Source organism: Oryzias melastigma, linkage group LG9 (assembly GCF_002922805.2).
Source record: "Oryzias melastigma strain HK-1 linkage group LG9, ASM292280v2, whole genome shotgun sequence".
NCBI classification, from domain to species: Eukaryota; Metazoa; Chordata; class Actinopteri; order Beloniformes; family Adrianichthyidae; genus Oryzias; species Oryzias melastigma.
In genome coordinates this window covers 1,145,935-1,156,287 of record NC_050520.1, presented here as the reverse complement: position 1 = coordinate 1,156,287, position 10,353 = coordinate 1,145,935, and positions in this window count along the sequence as shown.

The window sequence follows — 10,353 nt, the reverse complement described above, 5'->3', positions numbered from 1 at the left end:
CGGCACAGGAAGCATTAAAGAGCGAATCAATCAGCCTCGCCGTGGAAACTGGGGGTGGGGGGCGGAGAGGGCCTGTGGGAGGGCGCAGTGCCAGCCCACTGAGATGCTGCAGCTCCACCAAATATAAATCCACTGCAGGCGCTTGGAGACGATGTTTCTACAAACACTGGAGCTGGAGGAGGAGAAATTCAGATGAAAAACGCTCTTCAGAATCAGAATCCAGATGATGAGCTGAAGAACGGCTGGAGTTTGTCTGGGGGGGGGGGGTCATTTTCATTCAGAGAAATGTCAGAACTGAACAGGTGACGGTTTGTTTGTTCTGGATACATTTATCCCCAGTGGGGGGGGTTGTGTAGTTGTGTGGTCTCTAGTCATCGTGGGGCCTCACTTGTGTTCTAAATGCAAACGCTTCCTGCACAGACGACACACCACAGCTGTGACCAACGCCGGGATCGAACCTGCGGCCGTCCAGCCTCCTGCAGAGCCCACTCCCCCAGTCTGAGGGGGAGGAGCCACAAACCTGATGTCAATACCGTCATTAATATGTCTCACAACAAGATGTTTTCTCAGCTGTTTTATTCCTCTGTGAAACAGCTGCAGAGCTGGGGCTTCTGGGTAACATCTGGATCTGCAGTGATCATCCAGATCTGTGATGATGATCCAGATCTGTGATGATGATCCAGATCTGTGATGATCATCTAGATCTGTGATGATGATCCAGATCTGTGATGATGATCCAGATCTGTGATGATGATCCAGATCTGTGATGATCATCCAGATCTGTGATGATGATCCAGATCTGGATGATCATCCAGATCTGTGATGATGATCCAGATCTGTGATGATGATCCAGATCTGTGATGATCATCCAGATCTGTGATGATCATCTAGATCTGTGATGATCATCCAGATCTGCAGTGATCATCCAGATCTCTGATGATGATCCAGATCTGTGATGATCATCTAGATCTGTGATGATGATCCAGATCTGTGATGATGATCCAGATCTGGATGATCATCCGGATCTGTGATGATCATCCGGATCTGTAGTGATCACCAGATCCTCTGGATCTCGCTGTAGATGTGTTTGTTCCTGAGGTTCTTCTCCTCCATTTCTGTTCTTTTAGTTTCAGTCTTCAGAATAGAAGCTCCTCCGGCTGCTCTGATTGGTTGGAATGTTTTGAGTTTTTTACTGTTATTTTTGGACCAATCCTCCACATCAGGACATAAAACCACTTCTGTAAACTTTAGGATCTGCTGACAGAAGCTTAATAAAAAGAATATAGGGGTAGATGAACACGTGGAGTAAAGCTGAGTTAGAGCTGACAGACGTAAAGCAGACGGACCTTCATCTGCGCAGACACGTCTGCTCTGAGATTAGAAAGAAGCTCTGAAACTGTGAACATTTCTCTGTTGAAGCCTTTCAGCCAAAAGAGGTTCACCTGCGTTTCTGTCAAATATCGGAGAACGAAGCTGCTGCCAGGCTTTACTGCACATGTCAAAGTCACGGCCCGGGGGCCGGATCCGGCCCTCCAGGTCATTCTATTTTATTGTTATTAATAACCCGATGTTATCTTGAGCTCATTTCTAACACATAATTTTAACAAAATATATTTTTATGGAGAGTAAAATATTAAAGTTATTTAAGTTTTAAGTTGATTTATTCTGGAATAATATTCCTGCCTTTTTATTATTCAGAATTATGTTAAAAAGTTACAGATTTAAAGTTTAAAAATTAACATTCTGCAGCTTTTTGGACTATTTTGGGATTTACTAAGATTTTTTAGGCTGTTTTAGAGTTTAGCTAATATTTCTGCTACATGCTAGCTGTTTAGGCTAATTTAGGATGTTCTTTTCAAGATTTTTTAGGCTCTTTTGGAGTTAGGCTAATATTTACACACTAGCTGTTAGGCTTTTTTCAGTTATTTAGCCTATTTTAGAGTTTAGCTATTGTTTTGGCTAACCTAGTTTTTTTAAGCTAATTTGGTATTTAGCTAATATTTTAAATGGCTATTAGCTGCAGTGATTTCAATTTCAGCATCTTCAACTATCAGCATCTTCAACTATCAGCACTAACATCTTCAGCGTCCAAATTCAGCTTCCAGCATTATTACAGGTAATGCTATATATCTAGTTCATGATTATGTCAAACGTTACTCTTTTAAAGTGTTAATTAATGTTTCTCCTGTCCTGCCCTCAACCTACGGGGCGAATCTGAGTTTTGGATTTTGGCTCCTTGTGTGACTGAGTTCGACTCCCCTGATTTAATGAGAGCAGGTACCTGTGGGCTCACCTGGGGTTTTTTCTTCTGCAGGTCGACCTTCATCCTGACATGTCACAGCCAGACACCTGAGCGCCGGCGTCGGTCCGAGCCCGAGCCGCCGCTCTTCACGTGTAAGCTCTGAAAATAGAACTTTATCCCCGAATCCTTCAGGCTTCTGTATGTAAATCTGAGTCATTAATTCGGTCGATTTATGAGAGCACCTGTCTGTTAGCACCGAGGAAACGGTTCCAGCAGGAGCGGGAATTCCCATCAAATCCAGCTCCAGAATCCCCCAGATCTGCTGGAACTTTGTTCCTGCCATGACAGATAAAGCTCAGTGATCCTCTGCAGCCATTACACTTAATGATCTGCTTACCCAGCAGCCTTCAAAAGGCCCGTTGGCCCCGCCTGCCCTGTGTTTCCCCGGCTTTCTCTGCAGCTCTGTCGTATGTGGGCCTGCAGAACTCTGAGGAGGTTCTGATGAAGACTCGCCGTGTCCGGACCTGCTCCTGTCCTTTCATGTGAGGAGTATCTTCATGACTCGTGTGGTTGTGATTCAGCCGACCTTTGCGCTCCGTTTCTGGTTTGCCCACATTCCTCTGCCCCCCCAGGGGCTGATACTGTTGACTGTCTAGACGCCGGTGCTGGTGGTGTGTCTGCGTGTTCGTCTGCGTGTTCGTCTGCGTGTTCGTCTGCGTGTTCGTCTGCGTGTTCGTCTGCGTGTTCGTCTGCAGTAAAGGTGCTCCAACCGTCTCGTGATCTCTGGGGTTCATGGCGGCTCGTCTCCGCCTGAACGTATGGAGCTAAACTGGAGCCAAAATTATCTGAACCCCAATGAAACACGTAAAAAAATATTGGAAAATGACAGATGAATTATTCTTGATTATTTTCTGCTTCAAATGTTCTGTTTCTTTAGGTTTCAAAACTCAACATTTCAATTTTAAAACTTTTTTTTTGACTTTCACTGTTTTTTTCTTGTTTTTCTTTTTTTGTTGCAGAATCTGTAAATTTACAAATTTAAAACTAAAAAAAGATTTGAAACTGGGACTTTGACTGTTTTGGATTTTGGCCCCCGGTGGGACGACACCCCTGCACTGAAACGGGGCGGCGCTCAGGACTCTGGGCCATCAAAGGACGTTTTTCAGGCCCCGAACACGGCGGGACATTTTTCTGCTGTTTTACAAACAATCATGACTTATGGTGAAGATAATTCTACGATTACGTCTTTGTTTTATCATCTAGTCCCCCCCCCAGGCTGAGCCCATAGAATCAGCCACCTTTACCCCCCTTTTTGGCACCCCAGCCAGGAAAACACCAATCCAGAGTTCCCTGACTAGATCAAACTTGCAGAGTTTTTTGTGTAATTTTGCTTTTATGTTTTTTTTTTTTTTTACACCACATTGTGTTCTGCATCCTGATTGGCTGTACAGAGCCTGTACAACTTTACATAAATCTTTGATCAGATCTTTGTTTTCGTTCTATAATCCTGGATTCTTTTTTTCTATGAACTTTGAGAGAAAAGTGTGAAAAAGTTTCTGTCTCTCATAGTGTCTGTTTTAGAGAAACTCTCACAGGTGTCTCTGTCCTCACAGGTGTCTCTGTCCTCACAGGTGTCTGTCCTCACAGGTGTCTCTGTCCTCACAGGTGTCTCATTGTCCTCACAGGTGTCTCATTGTCCTCACAGGTGTCTCTGTCCTCACAGGTGTCTCTGTCCTCACAGGTGTCTCTGTCCTCACAGGTGTCTCTGCCCTCACAGGTGTCTCTGTCCTCACAGGTGTCTCATTGTCCTCACAGGTGCCTCTGTCCTCACAGGTGGATACGGCTGTCTGCGGGGTAACAATGGTCACACCTGTACGGGACATGCAGGTGACCCACGTGGAAGAGGTTGTAGACCAAGAACCTCTTAGAAACCCCCAAAACACCGGTTTCATCCGCACATCTCACATTCGTCTTCAGGTTTCAGGTGAGGAATCAGAAGCTGAGTTCTGTCAGCAGCATATCCAACCTGCAGCTTTCCTCCTCCATCTCCATCTTCACTCCTGGTTTGGAGTTTGGGTTTCTAGACGTTCTCCTCTGTTCTTCATCTTCTTTGCTGAGAACCTGAGAGTCAAACAGGACGATGATCTTCACCTGCAGCACCTGAAGAGCTGAGAAGGTTTGATCTGATCTTCTAATCTGGACTGAAAACTGAAGCTTGTCTTGACGTTGAGAAACCACACGAGTGTTTCCATCGGGACTCTGATGTGAGTCAACTGAAACTTTGGCTCGTTCTCCTTTCGGCGCTGGTTTCCAGAGACAGATGGTCACGCTGAGCAGATTCATCAGGAGCAGATTGTGTTGAAGCACAGATTCCTCGGATTAGTTTGAAGTGGGAGAGACTCCAAACGAGGATCCGACCCTCCATTCTCTGGTTTTGGCTCAGAACTTTCCACAGTGAACGTTGCTTCTTACTCAGTGGTGTCGAGCGGTTTGTTGGCGGCAGAAATGCGACAGCAGAGAAGTCTCCTGTAAACGGCGTCGGCCTCTGATCTCAGCTGATGTTTCCCATCAGTCCACAGAGGCAGATCATTGTTCCGACATCCTTCATGGATGAAATGAGAGCAGACACCATCAGAGGATGTTTGCCGTGTTGTCACTCCACATGAAAACAGGGCTGGCCTCAGCGTCCCCACAGAGATGTTTGTGCTCAAAGACAAGGTCTGAAGTGAGTTTTATCGAGAGTGACAAACCGCAGTCTTTGAAGAGTCTCAGAAACCAACGTGGTTTCATCTGAGGGATTCGGCCCACGCAGATGTTAGAGCAACACTCATCAACAAGGATCCGATTCCCGGGAGCGGATAGAAACTTGTTTGGATTCACACAAACGTAACCTTCATTGTCTTTAGTTTAAATCAGCCCGATAAATAGATCCGCAGGAAAACCTGGGATGTGTGATATTAGTGATGAACAAGAAACAACTGGAGAAGCTGCATCAGCGGCTAATGCTAATGTGAAGACTGACGGACGTCCTGAACGTGCTGAACGCTTTGATACAACACTTGCATAATTTTCAGAAAGTACACAAAAATGTAAGGATTTTGAAAAAAAAAAAAGAAAATCAAAAAATTGTAAAAAATTACAAAACAAAAATAAAATTTAAGAACGCCAAAAGTACAAGCATGAATGTCCTGAACGTTTTGATCCTGCACACAAAGAATGTATAACATTTCCTGGAATAAAATTGCATAAATTGCATAAAACTTCAAAGAACACATTTATGAACACCAAAAGTTCAAGCATGAATTCCTGAACGTTTTGATACCAAATATGATACCATAAGGTTTAAAAATAGTAGGAAATGTGGGAACCACCTGTGTTTACATCTGTCAAGAATGACTCTGAAAGATTTCTATAAATATGTTTTGTAAAATTCCAAAGAGCCAGTCAGTGTTGCAATTCATCTTCCGTTTAATCTTTTTGCAAAAAGGGAGAGAGTCAAAACAGAGGTCTCCTCATAGATCTCTGCCTTGGGTCCCTCTCATAGCTCAGACACTAAGGCGGTTTTATAGTAACACACATAGGAATTCCATACATGGGCATAACAAAGCAATGAGATCAATTGTTACTAGGTAAGAAAGGTCAGCTTTACACAAGATGTCTTAAGTGACCCATATAAGGAGTTGTTTTTGAGCACAATATTTAAGGAAATGAAACCACAGCTGCTGAGCACGGCAGACAGCTTCACACTTAAACAGGATATAATGCAGACAGTCTTCAAGGCTCACACACACACAATTAATATTTTCAACAACATCACATCAGCTAAAGAGGGGATTCAGTGGGTTAGTTCTCTACGCTAGGCAGTCGCCTGGTGGACAGCGGAGAGCGCTAGCTCAATATGGTGGAGCGCGCTAGCTCAATATAGTGGAGCGCGCTAGCTCAATATAGCGGAGCACGCTAGCTCAATATAGTGGAGCGCGCTAGCTCAATATAGTGGAGCGCGCTAGCTCAATATAGCGGAGCGCGCTAGCTCAATATAGTGGAGCGCGCTAGCTCAATATAGCGGAGCACGCTAGCTCAGTATAGCATAGCGTGCTAGCTCAATATAGCGGAGTGCGCTAGCTCAGTATAGCAGAGCGCGCTAGCTCAATATAGTGGAGCGCGCTAGCTCAATATAGCAGAGTGCGCTAGCTCAATATAGCGGAGCGCGCTAGCTCAATATAGCGTAGCGTGCTAGCTAAATATAGCGGAGCGCGCTAGCTCAGTATACCAGAGCACGCTAACTCAATATAGAGGAGCGTGCTAGCTCAATATAGCAGAGCTTGTTAGCATGCTATAGTGCCACTCACTACCTTGAAACAGAGGAGTTCACTAGCTTACTACAGCGGAGCTTGCTGTTATGCTACGCTGTCCACCGGGCAGCTGGCTAGCATAGCAAGCTAACCCACTGAATCCTCGCTTAAGCCGGGGGGGTCACCACACAAACTGCAGACAAACCCAATCAGGACTCACATTTTCTTCCACTTTTAAACCATTTGGTCCACCTGGCCCTACTGGCTGGTTGTTTCATTGATCAGTCATGTGATCGACTGGACCGGTTCTGGTTCACATCTGCAGTCCTCAGATGCTAAGAGAAAGCTGAGCAGCTTCTCCGTCCTCTCCTGAAGTCTCTCTTTATCCTCTACATGAGGAGACCACACACGACTGGTCCGATACATGAATCGGTAATCAGAACGTCCAAACAGGAAGTTTAGAGTTCAGAGACATTTTCCTGATGAAGACGTGAGTCTGAACAGCTTTACCTCTAAATAATGACATTTCTTATCTTTGTTGGGTTGAGGTCCAACCCTAAACAGAAACTCTGTCCTCAGACGTTTTACTGTCTCGTTTGGGATGATTTCAATCATCAAAATGTGTTTCCACTAAACTTCAGAAGGAAAAATCGGATGGTTGAATCTTCAGGTTTTGCTCTCAGCTCGGAGGTTTCCATCAAAGCTGGGGGGGGGTCTGAACGCGGAGACGCTAATGACAGAGAAGACGCTCCTCGTTCTTCATCTGCTGGATCCGTTTCATCGTCTTTGTCCTCGACTCTCCGCTGCAGACGATGACGCCGAGCCGTGCTTCCATAAACCTTCAGAGGTTCTAATTAGAGGCTGCGGAGGAAGATGGATGAGCCTGTCAGTGACGGCAGCAGTGGCTGCTGGGTAAACGCAGGTGCTGGATGTCTGCTTTCATCTGGGCTTTGAACGAGCCGGCCCAGGTGTGCAGCGGATCAGAGCTGGGAGGAGGCGCTGGGTTCTACTGGCCCGGAGGCGCTGGGCGGGTTCTCCTCTGGGAGGGGCGGGGCTTCTGCGGGGTCATGCCGTGACACACACTTGTGTGAGCAACCACTAATGACCAGGATCATGTCGAGGCTGAGGAGGCGCTCAGACTTCAAACGGAGAGCAGAGTAATCACTGTGACCCCCCCAGAGGAGAGCTCTCCCCCCGCCGGGGGTGGAGGGGGTGGTTGGGGGGGGGTGCCTCTAATTAGTCCAATCAGCCCAGAGATGGTTTTCAGAGGAAACAGCAGAACGTTCTGACGGAACTGTCGTCATTTTAGCAGCTAAAACGAGCCGCCATCTTTGTTTCCTCAAAGGACTTCTTCTTTTCTTCTTTATGAAACATCAAAGCTTCACCAAAACAAACCAGAACCAGAACTTCACTCGTGCCAAAGAAGAAATCCGTCAAGAATCAAAACTCAGCAAGTTTCCCCCAGACGACCGACTCTTTAAACTTTTTAAACTTTCTCTTTTTCTACGTTTCTTTTTGTCCGTTTTGGACCAAATTCTGCATCAAACAGATCTAAAGACAAACCGAGTCACTGACGTCGTCTGAGCTAAAAATAACCCCAGAAACCAAAGCGTGGCTTCAGTGAGGGCGTTGTGACCGAGGAAGTGGGCTGTGGACGGGAAGAGAAAAGGACAAATTACAGCGACGGGAATTCCACACGTCATTGTGAGGAACTGGGAGAGAAGAGGGAGAAGTTCAGGAGGAGGAGAAGTTCAGGAGGAGGACGAGGGAAGGAGGAGAAGGATGAGGAGGAGGAGAAGTTCAGGAGGAGGAGAAGTTCAGGAGGAGGAGAAGGACGAGGGAAGGAGGAGAAGGACGAGGAGGAGGAGAAGGACGAGGAGGAGCTCCTCTCCAAAAAAAAACCTGTAACTGATCTTTACAAACATTTCAATTAACTTTCAAAATCTGAAATGACTTAGAATTGGTGGAGTTAGAAACACTGAAAGAAAAGAATCATCAGCTCAGAGCTGTCGACTGTTCATGAGAACTGGACCGAGCTCAGAGCTGTCGACTGTTCATGAGAACTGGACCGAGCTCAGAGCCGTTGACTGTTCATGAGAACTGGACCGAGCTCAGAGCCGTCGACTGTTCATGAAAACTGGACCGAGCTCAGAGCCGTCGACTGTTCATGAGAACTGGACCGAGCTCAGAGCCGTCGACTGTTCATGAGAACTGGACCGAGTGAGTGTGATATTATCAATGAAAACCAGTTCAAATAGTCAGTTTAATTGCCATTTTTTAAGTTAGATGGACGCCGCCATGTTGGAGCCAGACGTCGTCAGTGAGCACTGATTGGTCAGTGCCATCGTTTCTATGGTAACCACTCTCACAATAGAAAGTGGTCAGAGTAGAAAGCAGGCCGCACAAAATCTATCAAACGTCTTGAACATTTGACCTGGGGGTCAGCAGGCTCCGCCCTCTTTTATTGAGGAATCTGATTGGTCAAATTATAACTTGAAATGCAAATAAAAAAATTATAAAGAAGATGTTGAAAGGTTTCAGGTTTGATTCTCTGACAGTAATAGTCCACCCTGCAGGGTGGAGTGTGAAATGAACAACAATAATTCTGTTGAAAATGTTCTGCAGACGAAGATTGTTCTCTAACAGATTAAAAAGTGAAACTCCGGGCTGCACTCCCACTTTGACTCAACAGGAGGAAGGCCACGGCGCTGAATCTGTGGATTCCCGGCCAACCGGTCGGTCGGCGAGGCGAAGCTCTGCATCGGGATGCTGCTTTAGACACGGAGGATCCTCTGCAGCCAAACGGGATGGAAGTGTCCACAAATGGAACCGCAAGAAGCTTTGAGTCTCATTATTCCCCCAAGAGCAAAACAATCAAACTGTCAGAGCACAAACTCTCCGAGAAGATGCCAAGCTTCATCTGGAGAAAACGAGAGAAGAGAAGCTCTGAGATTCCAGCAGACCACGAGGAATGTGGCCGTGCAGCATGAACAGACAGGCCCAGCATGTGATCACGCACACAGAAGACAAAGGAAGCCTCTCGCTGCTGGGCATCACCGCGGGGCTCCACACGGGCCGGCAGTGTTCAGGAGGACACAGTCCGCTCTGTCAGAGGAAATACCCGCTCCGCCTCACACTCCATCACTGTCATGGTTACCGAGGAGCGGGAAATGAGACGCTCATCCTCCCGCTGGAACCACGCTCACGTTTAGCTGATGTCGGATGAACGACGGAGCGGAAGAGTCCAGAACGCCACAAGATACCTGAAAGAGAGTGAAGATGGTCTGGAGAGTCTGGTCTTCATGTCAGAAGGACAATCTTTATATCAATGGGAAACTTACTGATGGAGAAAGGGATTTTTATAATACAAATACTTCAGAAACTGTTTGTAAAAAGATCTTATGGTGGATTAATAACATATTCAGGTCAGTTTTATTGATATAGTCCAGCGGACTGAAACCTTCAACACCTAACGGGCCGATCGGGTCGATGTCAGCAGTTATTAAAGATATGTGTTGATTTACTTTTCTGGGATATTTTATGGAGCTAAATTGGGGCCAATATTATTGGAAACTCAAATAAAACAAATTAAAACAAATATTGGCGTTTTGGAAAAAAAAAATAGAATGTAGAAATAAAGACTTTTTGCTTTTCTAAAATAAACTTAATTATTATCAGCTGCAAATGTTGTTTTTTAGGTTTCAAACTCAAAATGTCAGTTTCAAAACTTTTCTTGGAGTTTCGAATCTGAAAATTTCAAAATTAAAAACAAAAAAAGTTGAAAGTGGGAAAAAAAGTTTTAAAATTGAAATTTTGAGT